At 46.9% G+C, this 19,958-nt stretch overlaps 1 protein-coding gene across 1 annotated transcript in view; it reads right to left on the bottom strand.

Annotated features, from left to right (window-relative positions):
* Positions 1–16,988, bottom strand: part of LOC138246906 (serine protease 33-like) — a 1,038,083-nt gene extending 1,021,095 nt beyond the window's left edge. Inside the window, exon 1 of the mRNA XM_069201652.1 lies at positions 16,921–16,988. The gene's annotated coding sequence lies outside the window, so the exon portion shown is untranslated. The remainder of the gene's footprint in view (positions 1–16,920) is intronic.
* Between the last annotated feature and the right edge of the window lie 2,970 nt (positions 16,989–19,958).

Raw genomic sequence — 19,958 nt, 5'->3', positions numbered from 1 at the left:
TCCAGTTTCGCACCAGAGCAGGGGCTAAGGGGTCCCTGAACCGGTGTAGACTGGCTTATGCAGAATTGGGCACATCTGTGCCCAACAAAGCATTTCCAGAGGCTGGGGGAGGCTACTCCTCCCCTGCCTTCACACCATTTTCCAAAGGGAGAGGGTGTCACACCCTCTCTCAGAGGAAGTTCTTTGTTCTGCCATCCTGGGCCAGGCCTGGCTGGACCCCAGGAGGGCAGCTGCCTGTCTGAGGGGTTGGCAGCAGCAGCAGCTGCAGAGAAACCCCAGGAAGGGCAGTCTGGCAGTACCAGGGTCTGTGCTACAGACCACTGGATCATGGAATTGTACCAATAATGCCAGGATGGCATAGAGGGGGCAATTCCATGATCATAGACATGTTACATGGCCATATTCGGAGTTACCATGGTGAAGCTACATATAGGTAGTGACCTATATGTAGTGCACGCGTGTAATGGTGTCCCCGCACTCACAAAGTTCAGTGAATTGGCTCTGAACAATGTGGGGGCACCTTGGCTAGTGCCAGGGTGCCCTCACACTAAGTAACTTTGCACCTAACCTTTACCAGGTAAAGGTTAGACATATAGGTGACTTATAAGTTACTTAAGTGCAGTGTAAAATGGCTGTGAAATAACGTGGACGTTATTTCACTCAGGCTGCAGTGGCAGGCCTGTGTAAGAATTGTCAGAGCTCCCTATGGGTGGCAAAAGAAATGCTGCAGCCCATAGGGATCTCTTGGAACCCCAATACCCTGGGTACCTCAGTACCATATACTAGGGAATTATAAGGGTGTTCCAGTAAGCCAATGTAAATTGGTAAAAATGGTCACTAGCCTGTCAGTGACAATTTGGAAAGAAATGAGAGAGCATAACCACTGAGGTTCTGGTTAGCAGAGCCTCAGTGAGACAGTTAGGCACCACACAGGGAACACATACATGCACACCTATGAGCACTGGGGTCCTGTGTGACAGGGTCCCAGTGACACATACATATAGGCCACAATCTTATGAGCACTGGGGTCCTGACTAGCAGGATCCCAGTGACACATAACAAACATACTGAAAACATAGTGTTTTCACTATGAGCACTGAGGCCTGGCTATCAGGATCCCAGTGAGACAGTGAAAACAGTGACAAACACCCTGACATACACTCACAAACAGGCCAAAAGTGGGGGTAACAAGGCTAGAAAGAGGCTACCTTCTCACACAACCCCCCCCCAAACGAAGGACAATAAGGCTAACCTTGGCCAGTTGAGACTTTATTGTCTAAGTGGTGATAAGTAGAGAGTAGCTCTGCAATAGACTGGTTACTCCCTTTATCATCCACTATATGGTTACTTCCCTGTAGGGATGTAAACCACCCTGTTTGAAGTTTTTTAGCTAAGCAACAATGTGAAGATGTATTTTCAGAGTTTCTATCAGTAAGTTTTAGTTTAGAGCAGTGGGAATTGTCCACTGAACCTACTTGTAGTGATGGAAATGCCAGACAGGGATGCTGTCTCAGAAAAGCCATAGCTGGGCAAAAACTTTGTCCATCTGGCTGGAAGAGAGAACAGGGATGCTGTTTCTCTTGAGTTGGAGCAGGGCAGGGATGCTGTCCTATGAGCTCCACACTAGGGCAGGGATGCTGTCCTAAGTGTTGTGAGGTAGTGCAGGGTTTCTGCACTAAAGTTTCTCTGGGAGGGTTGGAGGGATGCTCCATGTTAACTAAAATGGTGCTGTTTTTCTCACCAATGTTAGTTATCCCACAGAGAGGTACTTCCACCTCAGGGAGTCCAGCTTTGCCCGCTGATGATTCCCTTGGAACAGGTGCCACCCCAGGAGAGGTTTCTCCCACCACAGGAATAGTATCCTGAATGGTAGGGTGGTTAGGGGATACTGTGATACCCTTTTTACCTGTTGATGGAGAGGGATCCTGAGTTTTCAGGCCTTCTCTCCTTTGCTTTTTCATTTCACTTGAAATGAGAGGGAACAATTCCTCAGGGATGCCCAGCATGGCTGCATGGGCATAAAACTCTACATCAGCCCAACCTGAGGCCTCTAGGTCATTACCTAAGAGACAGTCTACAGGTAAGCTAGGTGATACCACCACCTGCTTAGGGCCAGTAACTCCACCCCAACTAAACTGAATTATAGCTAAGGGAAGAAACTTAGTGGAGTTATGGACATCAATAATCTTATACTGTTGTCCAATGATGTGTTGTTCAGGAGGCACTAGGTTTTCAGTCACCAAAGTGAAACTGGCACCTGTGTCCCTGTAGGCCAAGGCCTCAACACCATTTATTGAAACTGTCTGCCTGTACTTATCCATTGTAAGGGGACATGCAGCCAGTGTGGCAAGGCCAATGCCACTAGGTGTGACAGAAAATCTCTTGGGACTGATTACATCAGTTTCCACTATGGACCCATAAGTGAACCCAACTACACCCTTTGCTTGACTGTTGCCAGCAGTCCCACCACTAGTACCACTACTGCTAGGGGCACTAGAGCTTGATGTATTAGTGGTGGTAGGCTCAGGGGGTTTACCTGGACAGGACTTATCCCCTGGCCTATGGCCTCTGTTTTTACACACAAAGCACCAAGGCTTTTTAATGTGTGCAGGTTGGGAAGAAGAGGAAGAATTTGTTTTATCCCCACCCTCTGAAGAGTGTTTAAGATTTGAAGTGGGATCTTTGGTTTTACCCTTATCCCCATGCTTATCTTGAGATTTTTCACCATCTTTCTTCTTATTGCCATCTTTGTCACCCCCTGTATGAACTTTTCTGTTCACCCTTGTTCTGACCCATTTGTCTGCCTTCTTTCCCAATTCTTGGGGAGAGGTCAGATCAGAGTCTACCAGGTACTGGTGCAACAAATCAGACACACAATTATTAAGTATATGCTCTCTCAGGATTGTGTTATACAGGCTTTCATAATCAGTAACTTTACTGCCATGTAACCACCCCTCCAAGGCCTTCACTGAATGGTCAATGAAATCAACCCAGTCTTGTGAAGACTCCTTTTTGGTCTCTCTGAACTTTATCCTGTACTGTTCAGTGGTTAAGCCATAACCATCCAGGAGTGCATTCTTAAGAACTGTAAAATTATTGGCATCATTTTCTTTCACAGTAAGGAGTCTATCCCTACCCTTCCCACTAAATGATAGCCATAGGATAGCAGCCCACTGCCTTTGAGGGACATCCTGTACAACACAGGCCCTCTCAAGTGCAGCAAACCACTTGTTAATGTCATCCCCCTCCTTATAAGGGGGAACTATCTTGCGCAGATTCCTGGAATCATGCTCTTTTGCAGGATGACTATGGGGAATACTGCTGCTGCCACCAAGGGTTTCTAAACCCAACTTCTGTCTTTCCCTCTCTACTTCTAAAGACTGTCTATCCAAATCCAGCTGTTGCTTCTTGAGCTTCAGTCTGGTTTGTTCCACTCTCAATCTATTGAGCTCCCTTTCCAACAATCTGTCATCAGGGTGGGTGGGAGGGACATTTCTAGATACAGAGGTATGATGGGAATGAACAGAAGGAGACCTGTCCCTTACAGAGGGCACCCTAACAGCTTGGCTACCAGTATAATGTGAGAGCACATCATCAGTATGATGTGATTCAACCTCTGTACCAACTATGCTAGACTGTCTAGTAATGGGCAGGCTGAGAAGTTTCTTTCCTGAACCTTTTCCTGGGGGAGTCCCTGGATCAGATTGAGAACCATTAGCTACTTTTTCTACAGATTGGGCACTTATGGCCTTATCCTGTACTCTAAGCATATTAATTAACAGTTCTAGGGAAGGATTCTTCCCTACACTCAAACCTCTCTCTATGCCGAGACTCCTTGCTCCTTTCCAGCTAAGGTGATCATATGCAAGTTTGGACAGTTCAACTTTTTGGCCTGTGCCAGACATTTTTAGAGAGAGTTAACGTGATAGACAAAGAGAAAAAAGTTTTCAGAACTTTTTGGAAAGACAGAAAAAACTTTTTAAACTTTTAAGAACTTTTTGAAAGTTTAGAAGTACTTTTCAGCACTTAGAAAAGAGTGAAAAGAGGAAATGCAAAACTTTTTGGCTATGTGTATATACACTGACCTTGTTTTGTATATTTTTCTCTTATGAAAAGTACAATGACAAGAGTGGTAAGTAGTCTCAAAGCACTTATCCCACCGCTGCACAACCAATGTAGGAGGCTGGACTGGCTTGTAGTGAGTACCAAGGGGTACTTGCACCTTGCACCAGGCCCAGTTATCCCTTATTAGTGTATAGGGTGTCTAGCAGCTTAGGCTGATAGATAATGGTAGCTTAGCAAAGCAGCTCAGGCTGAACTAGGAGACATGTGAAGCTACTACAGTACCACTTAGTGTCATATGCACAATATCATAAGAAAACACAATACACAGTTATACTAAAAATAAAGGTACTTTATTTTTATGACAATATGCCAAAGTATCTTAGAGTGTACCCTCGGTGAGAGGATAGGAAATATACACAAGATATATATACACAATAGCAAAAATGTGCAGTATAGTCTTAGAAAACAGTGCAAACAATGTATAGTTACAATAGGATGCAATGGGGAAACATAGGGATAGGGGCAACACAAACCATATACTCCAGAAGTGGAATGCGAACCACGAATGGACCCCAAACCTATGTGACCTTGTAGAGGGTCGCTGGGACTATTAGAAAATAGTGAGAGTTAGCAAAATAACCCTCCCCAAGACCCTGAAAAGTGAGTGCAAAGTGCACTAAAGTTCCCCTAAGGACAAAATAGTCGTGTTAGAGGGAGAATGCAAGGAAAACACAAATCAGCAATGCAACAATGATGGATTCCTGACTGAGGGTACCTGTGGAACAAGGGGACCAAGTCCAAAAGTCACAAGCAGCTCGTAGCTGGGTAGATGCCCAAGAAATGCCAGCGGTTGGTGCAAAGAAGCTCTTACTAGGCTGAAGAACTGTGAATACTGCAGGAACGACAAGGGCTAGAGACTTCCCCTTTGGAGGATGGATCCCCCACGCCTTGGAGAGTCGTGCAGAAGTGTTTTCCCGCCGGATGGACGCCAACAAGCCTTGCTACACGCAAATCGTGCGTTTGGCGTTTTTGGACGCTGCTGGGGCCCAGGAGGGACCAGAAGGTCGCAAATTGGACTTGTGGGAGAGGGGAGGTCGAGCAAGACAAAGAGCCCTCACTGAAGCAGGTAGCACCCGGAGAAGTGCCAGAAACAGGCACTACGAGGATGCGTGAAACGGTGCTCGCCGAAGTTGCACAAAGGAGTCCCACGTCGCCGGAGACCAACTTAGAAAGTCGTGCAATGCAGGTTAGAGTGCCGTGGACCCAGGCTTGGCTGTGCACACAGGATTTCCGCCGGAAGTGCACAGGGGCCGGAGAAGCTTGCAAAGTCGCGGTTCCCAGCAATGCAGCCCAGCGAGGTGAGGCAAGGACTTACCTCCACCAAACTTGGGCTGAAGAGTCACTGGACTGTGGGGGTCACTTGGACGGTGTCGCTGGATTCGAGGGACCTCGCTCGTCGTGCTGAGAGGAGACCCAAGGGACCGGTAATGCAGCTTTTTGGTGCCTGCGGTTGCAGGGGGAAGATTCCGTCGACCCACGGGAGATTTCTTCGGAGCTTCTGGTGCAGAGAGGAGGCAGACTACCCCCACAGCATGCACAAGCAGGAAAACAGTCGAGAAGGCGGCAGGATCAGCGTTACAGAGTTGCAGTAGTCGTCTTTGCTACTATGTTGCAGGTTTGCAGGCTTCCAGCGCGGTCAGCGGTCGATTCCTTATCAGAAGGTGAAGAGGGAGATGCAGAGCAACTCGGCTGAGCTCATGCATTCGTTATCTGAAGTTTCCCCAGAGACAGAGACCCTAAATAGCCAGAAAAGAGGGTTTGGCTACCTAGGAGAGAGGAAAGGCTACTAACACCTGAAGGAGCCTATCAGCAGGAGTCTCTGACGTCACCTGGTGGCACTGGCCACTCAGAGCAGTCCAGTGTGCCAGCAGCACCTCTGTTTCCAAGATGGCAGAGGTCTGGAGCACACTGGAGGAGCTCTGGACACCTCCCAGGGGAGGTGCAGGTCAGGGGAGTGGTCACTCCCCTTTCCTTTGTCCAGTTTCGCGCCAGAGCAGGGGCTAAGGGGTCCCTGAACCGGTGTAGACTGGCTTATGCAGAATTGGGCACATCTGTGCCCAACAAAGCATTTCCAGAGGCTGGGGGAGGCTACTCCTCCCCTGCCTTCACACCATTTTCCAAAGGGAGAGGGTGTCACACCCTCTCTCAGAGGAAGTTCTTTGTTCTGCCATCCTGGGCCAGGCCTGGCTGGACCCCAGGAGGGCAGCTGCCTGTCTGAGGGGTTGGCAGCAGCAGCAGCTGCAGAGAAACCCCAGGAAGGGCAGTCTGGCAGTACCAGGGTCTGTGCTACAGACCACTGGGATCATGGAATTGTACCAATAATGCCAGGATGGCATAGAGGGGGCAATTCCATGATCATAGACATGTTACATGGCCATATTCGGAGTTACCATGGTGAAGCTACATATAGGTAGTGACCTATATGTAGTGCACGCGTGTAATGGTGTCCCCGCACTCACAAAGTTCAGTGAATTGGCTCTGAACAATGTGGGGGCACCTTGGCTAGTGCCAGGGTGCCCTCACACTAAGTAACTTTGCACCTAACCTTTACCAGGTAAAGGTTAGACATATAGGTGACTTATAAGTTACTTAAGTGCAGTGTAAAATGGCTGTGAAATAACGTGGACGTTATTTCACTCAGGCTGCAGTGCAGGCCTGTTTAAGAATTGTCAGAGCTCCCTATGGGTGGCAAAAGAAATGCTGCAGCCCATAGGGATCTCTTGGAACCCCAATACCCTGGGTACCTCAGTACCATATACTAGGGAATTATAAGGGTGTTCCAGTAAGCCAATGTAAATTGGTAAAAATGGTCACTAGCCTGTCAGTGACAATTTGGAAAGAAATGAGAGAGCATAACCACTGAGGTTCTGGTTAGCAGAGCCTCAGTGAGACAGTTAGGCACCACACAGGGAACACATACATGCACACCTATGAGCACTGGGGTCCTGTGTGACAGGGTCCCAGTGACACATACATACAGGCCACAATCTTATGAGCACTGGGGTCCTGACTAGCAGGATCCCAGTGACACATAACAAACATACTGAAAACATAGTGTTTTCACTATGAGCACTGAGGCCTGGCTATCAGGATCCCAGTGAGACAGTGAAAACAGTGACAAACACCCTGACATACACTCACAAACAGGCCAAAAGTGGGGGTAACAAGGCTAGAAAGAGGCTACCTTCTCACACTGAGGCTCTGCTAATCAGAACCTCAGTGGTTATGCTCTCTCATTTCTTTCCAAATTGTCACTAACAGGCTAGTGACCATTTTTACCAATTTACATTGGCTTACTGGAACACCCTTATAATTCCCTAGTATATGGTACTGAGGTACCCAGGGTATTGGGGTTCCAGGAGATCCCTATGGGCTGCAGCATTTCTTTTGCCACCCATAGGGAGCTGTGACAATTCTTACACAGGCCTGCCACTGCAGCCTGAGTGAAATAACGTCCACGTTATTTCACAGCCATTTTACACTGCACTTAAGTAACTTATAAGTCACCTATATGTCTAACCTTTACCTGGTAAAGGTTAGGTGCAAAGTTACTTAGTGTGAGGGCACCCTGGCACTAGCCAAGGTGCCCCCACATTGTTCAGAGCCAATTCCCGGAACTTTGTGAGTGCGGGGACACCATTACACGTGTGCACTACATATAGGTCACTACCTATATGTAGCTTCACAATGGTAACTCCGAATATGGCCATGTAACATGTCTATGATCATGGAATTGCCCCCTCTATGCCATCCTGGCATAGTTGGCACAATCCCATTAACCCAGTGGTCTGTAGCACAGACCCTGGTACTGCCAAACTGCCCTTCCTGGGGTTTCACTGCAGCTGCTGCTGCTGCCAACCCCTCAGACAGGCATCTGCCCTCCTGGGGTCCAGCCAGGCCTGGCCCAGGATGGCAGAACAAAGAACTTCCTCTGAGAGAGGGTGTTACACCCTCTCCCTTTGGAAAATGGTGTGAAGGCAGGGGAGGAGTAGCCTCCCCCAGCCTCTGGAAATGCTTTGTTGGGCACAGATGTGCCCAATTCTGCATAAGCCAGTCTACACCGGTTCAGGGGACCCCTTAGCCCTGCTCTGGCGCGAAACTGGACAAAGGAAAGGGGAGTGACCACTCCCCTGACCTGCACCTTCCCTGGGAGGTGTCCAGAGCTCCTCCAGTGTGCTCCAGACCTCTGCCATCTTGGAAACAGAGGTGCTGCTGGCACACTGGACTGCTCTGAGTGGCCAGTGCCACCAGGTGACGTCAGAGACTCCTTGTGATAGGCTCCTTCAGGTGTTGCTAGCCTATCCTCTCTCCTAGGTAGCCAAACCCTCTTTTCTGGCTATTTAGGGTCTCTGTCTCTGGGGAAACTTCAGATAACGAATGCAAGAGCTCATCCGAGTTCCTCTGCATCTCTCTCTTCACCTTCTGATAAGGAATCGACTGCTGACCGCGCTGGAAGCCTGCAAACCTGCAACATAGTAGCAAAGACGACTACTGCAACTCTGTAACGCTGATCCTGCCGCCTTCTCGACTGTTTTCCTGCTTGTGCATGCTGTGGGGGTAGTCTGCCTCCTCTCTGCACCAGAAGCTCCGAAGAAATCTCCCGTGGGTCGACGGAATCTTCCCCCTGCAACCGCAGGCACCAAAACGCTGCATTACCGGTCCCTTGGGTCTCCTCTCAGCACGAAGAGCGAGGTCCCTCGAATCCAGCAACTCTGTCCAAGTGGCCCCCACAGTACAGTGACTCTTCAGTCCAAGTTTGGTGGAGGTAAGTCCTTGCCTCACCTCGCTGGGCTGCATTGCTGGGAACCGCGACTTTGCAGCTACTCCGGCCCCTGTGCACTTCCGGCGGAAATCCTTTGTGCACATCCAAGCCTGGGTCCACGGCACTCTAACCTGCATTGCACGACTTTCTAAGTTGGTCTCCGGCGACGTGGGACTCCTTTGTGCAACTTCGGCGAGCACCGTTTCACGCATCCTCGTAGTTACTGTTTCTGGCACTTCTCTGGGTGCTACCTGCTTGAAAGAGGGCTCCTTGTCTTGCTCGACGTCCCCTCTCTCTCCTGGTCCAATTTGCGACCTCCTGGTCCCTCCTGGGCCTCAGCAGCGTCCAAAAACTCTAACAGCACGATTTGCAGCTAGCAAGGCTTGTTGGCGTTCTTTCGGCGGGTAAATACTTCTGCACAACTCTCCACTACGAGTTGGTTCCGTCCACCAAAGTGGAAGTCTCTAGCCCTTTTCGTTCCTGCAGAAACCTCAGCTTCTTCTGTCCAGTAGAAGCTTCTTTGCACCCGCAGCTGGCATTTCCTGGGCATCTGCCCATCTCCGACTTGCTTGTGACTTTTGGACTTGGTCCCCTTGTTCCACAGGTACCCTAGATTGGAAATCCACAGTTGTTGCATTGCTGGTTTGTGTCTTTCCTGCATTATTCCTCTAACACGACTTCTTTGTCCTTAGAGGAACTTTAGTGCACTTTGCACTCACTTTTCAGGGTCTTGGGGAGGGTTATTTTTCTAACTCTCACTATTTTCTAATAGTCCCAGCGACCCTCTACAAGGTCACATAGGTTTGGGGTCCATTCGTGGTTCGCATTCCACTTTTGGAGTATATGGTTTGTGTTGCCCCTATCCCTATGTTTCCCCATTGCATCCAATTGTAACTATACATTGTTTGCACTGTTTTCTAAGACTATACTGCATATTTTTGCTATTGTGTATATATATCTTGTGTATATTTCCTATCCTCTCACTGAGGGTACACTCTAAGATACTTTGGCATATTGTCATAAAAATAAAGTACCTTTATTTTTAGTATAACTGTGTATTGTGTTTTCTTATGATATTGTGCATATGACACTAGGTGGTACTGTAGTAGCTTCACACGTCTCCCAGTTCAGCCTAAGCTGCTCTGCTAAGCTGCCATTATCTATCAGCCTAAGCTGCTAGACACCCTTTACACTAATAAGGGATAACTGGGTCTGGTGCAAGGTGCAAGGTGCAAGTACCCCTTGGTACTCACTACAAGCCAGTCCAGCCTCCTACAGTTATGCTCTCTCATTTCTTTCCAAATTGTCACTAACAGGCTAGTGACCAATTTTACCAATTTACATTGGCTTACTGGAACACCCTTATAATTCCCTAGTATATGGTACTGTGGTACCCAGGGTATTGGGGTTCCAGGAGATTCCTATGGGCTGCAGCATTTCTTTTGCCACCCATAGGGAGCTCTGACAATTCTTACACAGGCCTGCCACTGCAGCCTGAGTGAAATAACGTCCACGCTATTTCACAGCCATTTTACACTGCACTTAAGTAACTTATAAGTCACCTATATGTCTAACCTTTACCTGGTAAAGGTTAGGTGCAAAGTTACTTAGTGTGAGGGCACCCTGGCACTAGCCAAGGTGCCCCCACATTGTTCAGGGCCAATTCCCCGGACTTTGTGAGTGCGGGGACACCATTACACGCGTGCACTACATATAGGTCACTACCTATATGTAGCTTCACAATGGTTACTCTGAATATGGCCATGTAACATGTCTATGATCATGGAATTACCCCCTCTATGCCATCCTGGCATAGTTGGCACAATCCCATGATCCCAGTGGTCTGTAGCACAGACCCTGGTACTGCCAAACTGCCTTTCCTGGGGTTTCACTGCAGCTGCTGCTTCTGCCAACCCCTCAGACAGGTTTCTGCCCCCCTGGGGTCAAGCCAGGCTTGTCCCAGGATGGCAGAACAAAGGACTTCCTCTGAGAGAGGGTGTTACACCCTCTCCCTTTGGAAAATGGTGTGAAGGCAGGGGAGGAGTAGCCTCCCCCAGCCTCTAGAAATGCTTTCTTGGGCACAGATGTGCCCAATTCTGCATAAGCCAGTCTACACCGTTTCAGGGGACCCCTTAGCCCTGCTCTGGCGCGAAACTGGACAAAGGAAAGGGGAGTGACCACTCCCCTGACCTGCACCTCCCCTGGGAGGTGTCCAGAGCTCCTCCAGTGTGCTCCAGACCTCTGCCATCTTGGAAACAGAGGTGCTGCTGGCACACTGGACTGCTCTGAGTGGCCAGTGCCACCAGGTGACGTCAGAGACTCCTTGTGATAGGCTCCTTCAGGTGTTGCTAGCCTATCCTCTCTCCTAAGTAGCCAAACCCTCTTTTCTGGCTATTTAGGGTCTCTGTCTCTTGGGATTCCTTAGATAACGAATGCAAGAGCTCATCCGAGTTCCTCTGCATCTCTCTCTTCACCTTCTGCCAAGGAATCGACGGCTGACCGCGCTGGAAGCCTGCAAAACTGCAACATAGTAGCTAAGACGACTACTGCAACTCTGTAACGCTGATCCTGCCGCCTTCTCAACTGTTTTCCTGGTGGTGCATGCTGTGGGGGTAGTCTGCCTCCTCTCTGCACTAGAAGCTCCGAAGAAATCTCCCGTGGGTCGACGGAATCTTCCCCCTGCAACCGCAGGCACCAAAAAGCTGCATTACCGGTCTCTTGGGTCTCCTCTCAGCACGACGAGCGAGGTCCCTCGAATCCAGCAACTCTGTCCAAGTGACCCCCACGGTCCAGTGACTCTTCAGTCCAAGTTTGGTGGAGGTAAGTCCTTTCCTCACCTCGCTAGACTGCATTGCTGGGAACCGCGACTTTTGCAGCTACTCTGGCCCCTGTGCACTTCCGGTGGAAATCCTTTGTGCAGAGCCAAGCCTCGGTCCACGGCACTCTAACCTGCATTGCACGACTTTCTAAGTTGGTCTCCGGTGACGTGGGACTCCTTTGTGTAACTTCAGTTGAGCACCGTTTCACGCATCCTTGTAGTGCCTGTTTCTGGCACTTCTCCAGATGCTACCTGCTGCTAAGAGGGCTCCTTGTCTTGCACGACGTCTTCTCTACCTCCTGGTCCTATTTGCGACCTCCTGGTCCCTCCTGGGCCACAGCAGAATCCAAAAACACTAACCACACGATTTGTAGCTAGCAAGGCTTGTTGGCAGTCTTTCGGTGGGAAAACACTTCTGCACGACTCTCCTCGGCGAGTGGGATCAGTCCATCAAAGGGGAAGTCTCTAGCCCTTTTCGTTCCTGCAGAAACCTCAGCTTCTTCTGTCCAGTAGAAGCTTCTTTGCATCCACAGCTGGCATTTCCTGGGCATATGCCCATCTCCGACTTGCTTGTGACTTTTGGACTTGGTCCCCTTGTTCCACAGGTACCCTAGATTGGAAATCCATTGTTGTTGCATTGTTGGTTTGTGTCTTTCCTGCATTATTCCTTTAACACGACTTCTTTATCCTTAGGGGAACTTTAGTGCACTTTGCACTCACTTTTCAGGGTCTAGGGGAGGGTTATTTTCCTAACTCTCACTATTTTCTAATAGTCCCAGTGACCCTCTACAAGGTCAGATAGGTTTGGGGTCCATTCGTGGTTCGCATTCCACTTTTGGAGTATATGGTTTGTGTTGCCCCTATCCCTATGTGTCCCCATTGCATCCTATTGTAACTATACATTGTTTGCACTGTTTTCTAAGACTATACTGCATATTTTTGCTATTGTGTATATATATCTTGTGTATATTTCCTATCCTCTCACTGAGGGTACACTCTGAGATACTTTGGCATATTGTCAAAAATAAAGTACCTTTATTTTTAGTATAACTGTGTATTGTGTTTTCTTATGATATTGTGCATATGACACTAAGTGGTACTGTAGTAGCTTCACACGTCTCCTAGTTCAGCCTAAGCTGCTCTGCTAAGCTACCATTATCTATCAGCCTAAGCTGCTAGACACCCTATACACTAATAAGGGATAACTGGGCCTGGTGCAAGGTGCAAGTACCCCTTGGTACTCACTACAAGCCAGTCCAGCCTCCTACAACAATATCATAAGAAAACACAATACACAGATATACTAAAAATAAAGGTACTTTATTTTTATGACAATATGCCAAAGTATCTCAGTGAGTACCCTCAGTATGAGGATAGCAAATATACACAAGATATATGTACACAATACCAAAATATGCAGTAATAGCAATAGAAAACAGTGCAAACAATGTATAGTCACAATAGAATACAATGGGGGCACATAGGGATAGGGGCAACACAAACCATATACTCTAGAAGTAGAATGCGAACCACGAATGGACCTCAAACCTATGTGACCTTGTAGAGGGTCGCTGGGACTGTAAGAAAACAGTGAGGGTTAGAAAAATAGCACACCCCAAGACCATGAAAAGTGGGTGCAAAGTGCAACTAAGTTCCCCAAAGAGCACAGAAGTCGTGATAGGGGAATTCTGCAAGGGAGACCAACACCAGCAATGCAACAACGATGGATTTCCAGACGAGAGTACCTGTGGAACAAGGGGACCAAGTCCAAGAGTCAATATCAAGTCGGGAGTAGGCAGATGCCCAGGAAATGCCAGCTGTGGGTGCAAAGAAGCTGCCACCGGATGGCAGAAGCTGTGGATTCTGCAAGAACGACAAGGGCTAGAAACTTTCCCTTTGGAGGATGGATGTCCCACGTCGGGAAGAGTCGTGCAGATGTGTTTCCGTGCAGAAAGACCGCAAACAAGCCTTGCTAGCTGCAATGGTCACGGTTAGGGTTTTTGGATGCTGCTGTGGCCCAGGAGGGACCAGGATGTCGCCAATTGCGTGAGGAGACAGAGGGGGCATCCAGCAAGACAAAGAGTCCAATCAGAAGCAAGCAGCACCCGCAGAAGTGCCGGAACAGGCACTACAAAGTGGAGTGAACCGGAGCTCACCCAAAGTCACAAAAGAGGATACCACGATTCCGGAGGACAACTCAGGAGGTCGTGCACCGCAGGTTAGAGTGCCGGGGACCCAGGCTTGGATGTGCACAAAGGAAATCCAGGAAGAGTGCACAGGAGCCGGAGTAGCTGCAAAACACGCGGTTCCCAGCAATGCAGTCTAGCGTGGGGAGGCAAGGACTTTCCTCCACCAAACTTGGACTGAAGAGTCACTGGACTGTGGGAGTCACTTAGACAGAGTTGCTGAGTTCAAGGGACCTCGCTCGTCGTGCTGAGAGGAGACCCAGGGGACCGGTGATGCAGTTCTTTGGTGCCTGCGGTTGCAGGGGGAAGATTCCGTCGACCTACGGGAGATTTCTTCGGAGCTTCTAGTGCAGAGAGGAGGCAGACTACCCCCACAGCATGCACCACCAGGAAAACAGTTGAGAAGGCGGCCGGATCAGCGTTACAAGGTCGCAGTAGTCGTCTTTGCTACTTTGTTGCAGTTTTGCAGGCTTCTAGCGCGGTCAGCAGTCGATTCCTTGGCAGAAGGTGAAGAGGGAGATGCAGTGGAACTCTGATGAGCTCCTGCATTCGTTATCTAAGGAATTCCCCAAAGCAGAGACCGTAAATAGCCAGAAAAGGAGGTTTGGCTACTTAGGAGAGAGGATAGGCTATCAACACCTGAAGGAGCCTATCAGAAGGAGTCTCTGACGTCACCTGCTGGCACTGGCCACTCAGAGCAGTCCAGTGTGCCAGCAGCACCTCTGTTTCCAAGATGGCACAGGTCTGGAGCACACTGGAGGAGCCCTGGGCACCTCCCAGGGGAGGTGCAGGTCAGGGGAGTGGTCACTCCCCTTTCCTTTGTCCAGTTTCGCGCCAGAGCAGGGCTGGGGGATCCCTGAACCGGTGTAGACTGGCTTATGCAGAGATGGGCACCATCTGTGCCCATCAAAGCATTTCCAGAGGCTGGTGGCGGCTACTCCTTCCCAGCCCTGACACCTTTTTCCAAAGGGAGAGGGTGTAACACCCTCTCTCTGAGGAAGTCCTTTGTTCTGCCTTCCTGGGCCAAGCCTGGCTGGACCCCAGGAGGGAAGAAACCTGTCTGAGGGGTTTACAGCAGCAGCAGCTGCAGTGAAACCCCGGGAAAGGTAGTTTGGCAGTACCCGGGTTCCCCCACTTTTGGCCTGTTTGTGAGTGTATGTCAAGGTGTTTTCACTGTCTCACTGGGATCCTGCTAGCCAGGGCCCAGTGCTCATAGTGAAAACCCTATGTTTTCAGTATGTTTGTTATGTGTCACTGGGACCCTGCTAGTCAGGACCCAGTGCTCATAAGTTTGTGACCTATATGTATGTAGGAGAAGAAAAACCACGGCACATCCCAGGATCAAGGTGAAAAAACTTTATTCCTTTGTGTTAAGTCAGGGTGGAAATCCTCTGATATCATAAATGCACTGGATACGTAATATGGAAGCACTGTACAGTTTTCATATTTGTAAAAAAACAGCCGACACGTGTTTCGTCATCCTTGACTTTTTCAAGGCTGTAAGTATATACAAATAGGATGTATCAGTCACAGAGCTTGAAAATGCATTGAAATCAGAGTGGATTTTCGCGTTAGGAAACGTGAAAAACAACATTTGAGGTAGTGAAAAGGAACGAGAAGCCCAATGTCCTAAGATAGTGTGTACAAAAAGTTTGAGAGTACAGGTGAGAACGATGCCAACATCAACCAATATGTTGAGCGGCTAATAATAAAGCAGTGGGTGGCAGGACGAGAAAGAACATACTAGTGTTTTAGTGCAAAAGGAGAAGAGTGACAGGACCCAACAAGACCATGCAAGAAACCAATTTGGTGACTGCAAAGAACATTATTATCTATGGTGTACCAGATGATTAGTGATCTTCACCAGAACGATACTGTGGATAGAGGAAAAAAGGAAGCGGAGGAAGGTACAGATAGAAATAGTATGTTTCGGCGGGAAAACAATGGTTGCATACCTTGTAGTATATGAACTAAATGGTTAATCCTGATAAAAATCCAAGAAAAACTGAACCCTACAGCATGGTGTATAGGTTGTAGTATGAGTAGAGTTCAATGCCTGCGACCATGGTAAGTCTAAAAAAGGGAAAATATAAATGCAGTGAGCAAAAAAGGAAGCGAAGGAGGGTACAAATGGAAGTGGAATGTATTGGCAGAAAAAGAAAATGGTTGCATACCTTGTAGTATAAGAACTAAAAGGTTAATCTTGATACAATTCCAAGAAAACTGAACCGTACAATATGGTGTACTAGTTGTAGTATGAGTAGAGTTTAATGCCTGAGACCATGGTAAGTCTAAAAGAAAGGGAAAAAATATATAAATGCAGTGAGCAAGAAAGTAGAGTTCAAAGTCGTATATAATCATAAGGGAAAAGATTTTGTTGTTCACATATCGTTGGGGGCGAAGTAGACCTAGAAGAGGTCTTATTTCGAAACAGTCTGTCGAATAAACATAGGGGACGGTTAGTGTAATCGAGCGGTGGGAACTGCTGGCGTCCCACTGCCCGTTAAGAGCGAAAAGGACGTAGTGTAATTGAAAATAATTGATGTGGACGTGTGAACTGAGGACTAAAGGACTACCAAAAAACAGAACCCTTTAGCTCTGTCCGTTGGTTTACAGGAAAGAATGATTTAGCAGTAGTTAGTATCGCGGTGGACTAAGCGTTTGAAAAAGTTTTTACATAAAAGGACAAGGTACCTGAAAAAAGTATTGAGCGGGTTGCAGGAAGACAAATGGTAAATGGTCACCAAAAATTAATTAATTGAGACCTACATGTCGTTAGGGACAAAAATAGTGCTAGGGAAATTTCCTAAAAAGCGCGCTGTTGAGAATAAAATCAGGGCGCAATCGGGCGGCGGGTTTCCCCAGTGTCCGACCGTCCTTAGGAGCGGAGACGAGGTATTAGGACAAGAAGTGGGAAAAAAGCTCAATTCGCAAAAAGCGGGACATGAGTCCTAGGGAGGAGAAAAAGTGATGGCCGTTTGTGCCCGTTAGTGAATTGGGCAGAAACAGACTGAGCAGACGCCTCTTACCTTCAAGCTGTCCATGTTGTGTTAGAGCCGTATGTGAATGGCGTCGTCACGGAGACGTTCGCCCACCCAGAGCCGGAAGTTTATAATAGAAACCGGGACTGGGCATTGAATAGAAGAGGGACTAAGCGGGCCGAAAATGGGCCGCCATATTAGAATGGAGCAGGGGGAAAAAAATCCAAGTAATGTGAATGAAAAGTTAAAAATAAATAAAATAACAAAAAGTGTTCATATCGAAAACACGGAAAATGTCTGATGGTTTTGTCGGTGATGAGTATGTGAGATGGACATATATATAGTAGGTTCTCCACACCATGTGCCAGCATGCATCAAAGGCAGTAGTATATTTTGATGTGTTGAGTGATAGACAATGAGTATCATGCTAAGAGCAGGGATGTGTGCGCCCAAAAGACAACACAAATTATAATAAGAATATCTACTAACGCAGTTTTAAAATTAGGAAAGAGATATGTTTTTAGAAATGAAAAATACATAGTATAATAATTATTAAACAGTGGAAAGGACTACAGAAGACATAAAATTGTAAACAAAAATATCTCATGAACAGTATCAGAAAATATGAATGAACAAAACAGTAACCCAGAACGAATACGTAAGAGTATGTTTTAAGCCAAGGCGAATAAGCAAGCGTATGGTGATATACAAGGTTCATGGAAGCTTATAGTTCATGTAAATTATGTAATACAATCACAGATCGCATCCGAGACACGATTGTAACACCATAACATAAAAAGTCCCTTGTTTAGAGTTGAAAAACTATGTCATGGATTAAGTCTTTCATATGTATACTAAAGATAAATCAATACGTTGAACAAATGCCAGATGACAGTACCCGTATTGTATAAGTGAAGGTCTATAGAAACACATGGAGATCTTTTTCAGAGTTAAGCCCCTCTTCCACACAACGCAGTTTGACTATCCATCTGCTCTCCAGTTGCCTGAGAAGGAGAATTTTATTACCCCCCCTTGGACAGTTGCCTAGGGTGGCAATGCCATGTGTGTGTATGTCTAGTTTCTCATGGGTTCTATAAATGCGGTCATTGTAATGTTTGTGAATATGCCCTGGACAAAACCAAGAATTTCTGCCATAATACAAAAATAGTGCACAAAATAAAACATTTTATGAACTGCAATACCAAATTCATTGTATATTGTATCATCTGTATATGCAAAAAAATCTATATTGGCAGCACAATTAGACCTTTCAAAGAAAGGCTACAAGAACACATCCGGGCAATCAAAAACAATAACAAGGAGTATCCTTTTGCTCTACACTACAACTCAGCACACCCTCTTCATGAGAAACTAGACATACACACACATGGCATTGCCACCCTAGGCAACTGTCCAAGGGAGGGTAATAAAATTCTCCTCCTCAGGCAACTGGAGAGCAGATGGATAGTCAAACTGCGTTGTGTGGAAGAGGGGCTTAACTCTGAAAAAGATCTCCATGTGTTTCTATAGACCTTCACTTATACAATACGGGTACTGTCATCTGGCATTTGTTCAACGTATTGATTTATCTTTAGTATACATATGAGAGACTTAATCCATGACATAGTTTTTCAACTCTAAACAAGGGACTTTTTATGTTATGGTGTTACAATCGTGTCTCGGATGCGATCTGTGATTGTATTACATAATTTACATGAACTATAAGCTTCCATGAACCTTGTATATCACCATACGCTTGCTTATTCGCCTTGGCTTAAAACATACTCTTCCGTATTCGTTCTGGGTTACTGTTTTGTTCATTCATATTTTCTGATACTGTTCATGAGATATTTTTGTTTACAATTTTATGTCGTCTGTAGTCCTTTCCACTGTTTAATAATTATTATACTATGTATTTTTCATTTCTAAAAACATATCTCTTTCCTAATTTTAAAACTGCGTTAGTAGATATTCTTATTATAATTTGTGTTGTCTTTTGGGCGCACACATCCCTGCTCTTAGCATGATACTCATTGTCTATCACTCAACACATCAAAATATACTACTGCCTTTGATGCATGCTGGCACACGGTGTGGAGAACCTACTATATATATGTCCATCTCACATACTCATCACCGACAAAACCATCAGACATTTTCCGTGTTTTCGATATGAACACTTTTTGTTATTTTATTTATTTTTAACTTTTCATTCACATTACTTGGATTTTTTTCCCCCTGCTCCATTCTAATATGGCGGCCCATTTTCGGCCCGCTTAGTCCCTCTTCTATTCAATGCCCAGTCCCGGTTTCTATTATAAACTTCCGGCTCTGGGTGGGCGAACGTCTCCGTGACGACGCCATTCACATACGGCTCTAACACAACATGGACAGCTTGAAGGTAAGAGGCGTCTGCTCAGTCTGTTTCTGCCCAATTCACTAGCGGGCACAAACGGCCATCACTTTTTCTCCTCCCTAGGACTCATGTCCCGCTTTTTGCGAATTGAGCTTTTTTCCCACTTCTTGTCCTAATACCTCGTCTCCGCTCCTAAGGACGGTCGGACACTGGGGAAACCCGCCGCCCGATTGCGCCCTGATTTTATTCTCAACAGAGCGCTTTTAAGGAAATTTCCCTAGCACTATTTTTGTCCCTAATGACATGTAGATCTCAATTAATTAATTTTTGGTGACCATTTACCATTTGTCTTCCTGCAACCCGCTCAATACTTTTTTCAGGTACCTTGTCCTTTTATGTAAAAACTTTTTCAAACGCTTAGTCCACCGCGATACTAACTACTGCTAAATCATTCTTTCCTGTAAACCAACGGACAGAGCTAAAGGGTTCTGTTTTTTGGTAGTCCTTTAGTCCTCAGTTCACACGTCCACATCAATTATTTTCAATTACACTACGTCCTTTTCGCTCTTAACGGGCAGTGGGACGCCAGCAGTTCCCATCGCTCGATTACACTAACCGTCCCCTATGTTTATTCGACAGACTGTTTCGAAATAAGACCTCTTCTAGGTCTACTTCGCCCCCAACGATATGTGAACAACAAAATCTTTTCCCTTATGATTATATACGACTT

This window comes from Pleurodeles waltl, chromosome 7 (genome assembly GCF_031143425.1).
Source record: "Pleurodeles waltl isolate 20211129_DDA chromosome 7, aPleWal1.hap1.20221129, whole genome shotgun sequence".
Taxonomy (NCBI): Eukaryota; Metazoa; Chordata; class Amphibia; order Caudata; family Salamandridae; genus Pleurodeles; species Pleurodeles waltl.
The sequence above is the reverse complement of the archived record's forward strand: the minus strand, read 5'-3'. Positions and strand labels throughout refer to the sequence as shown.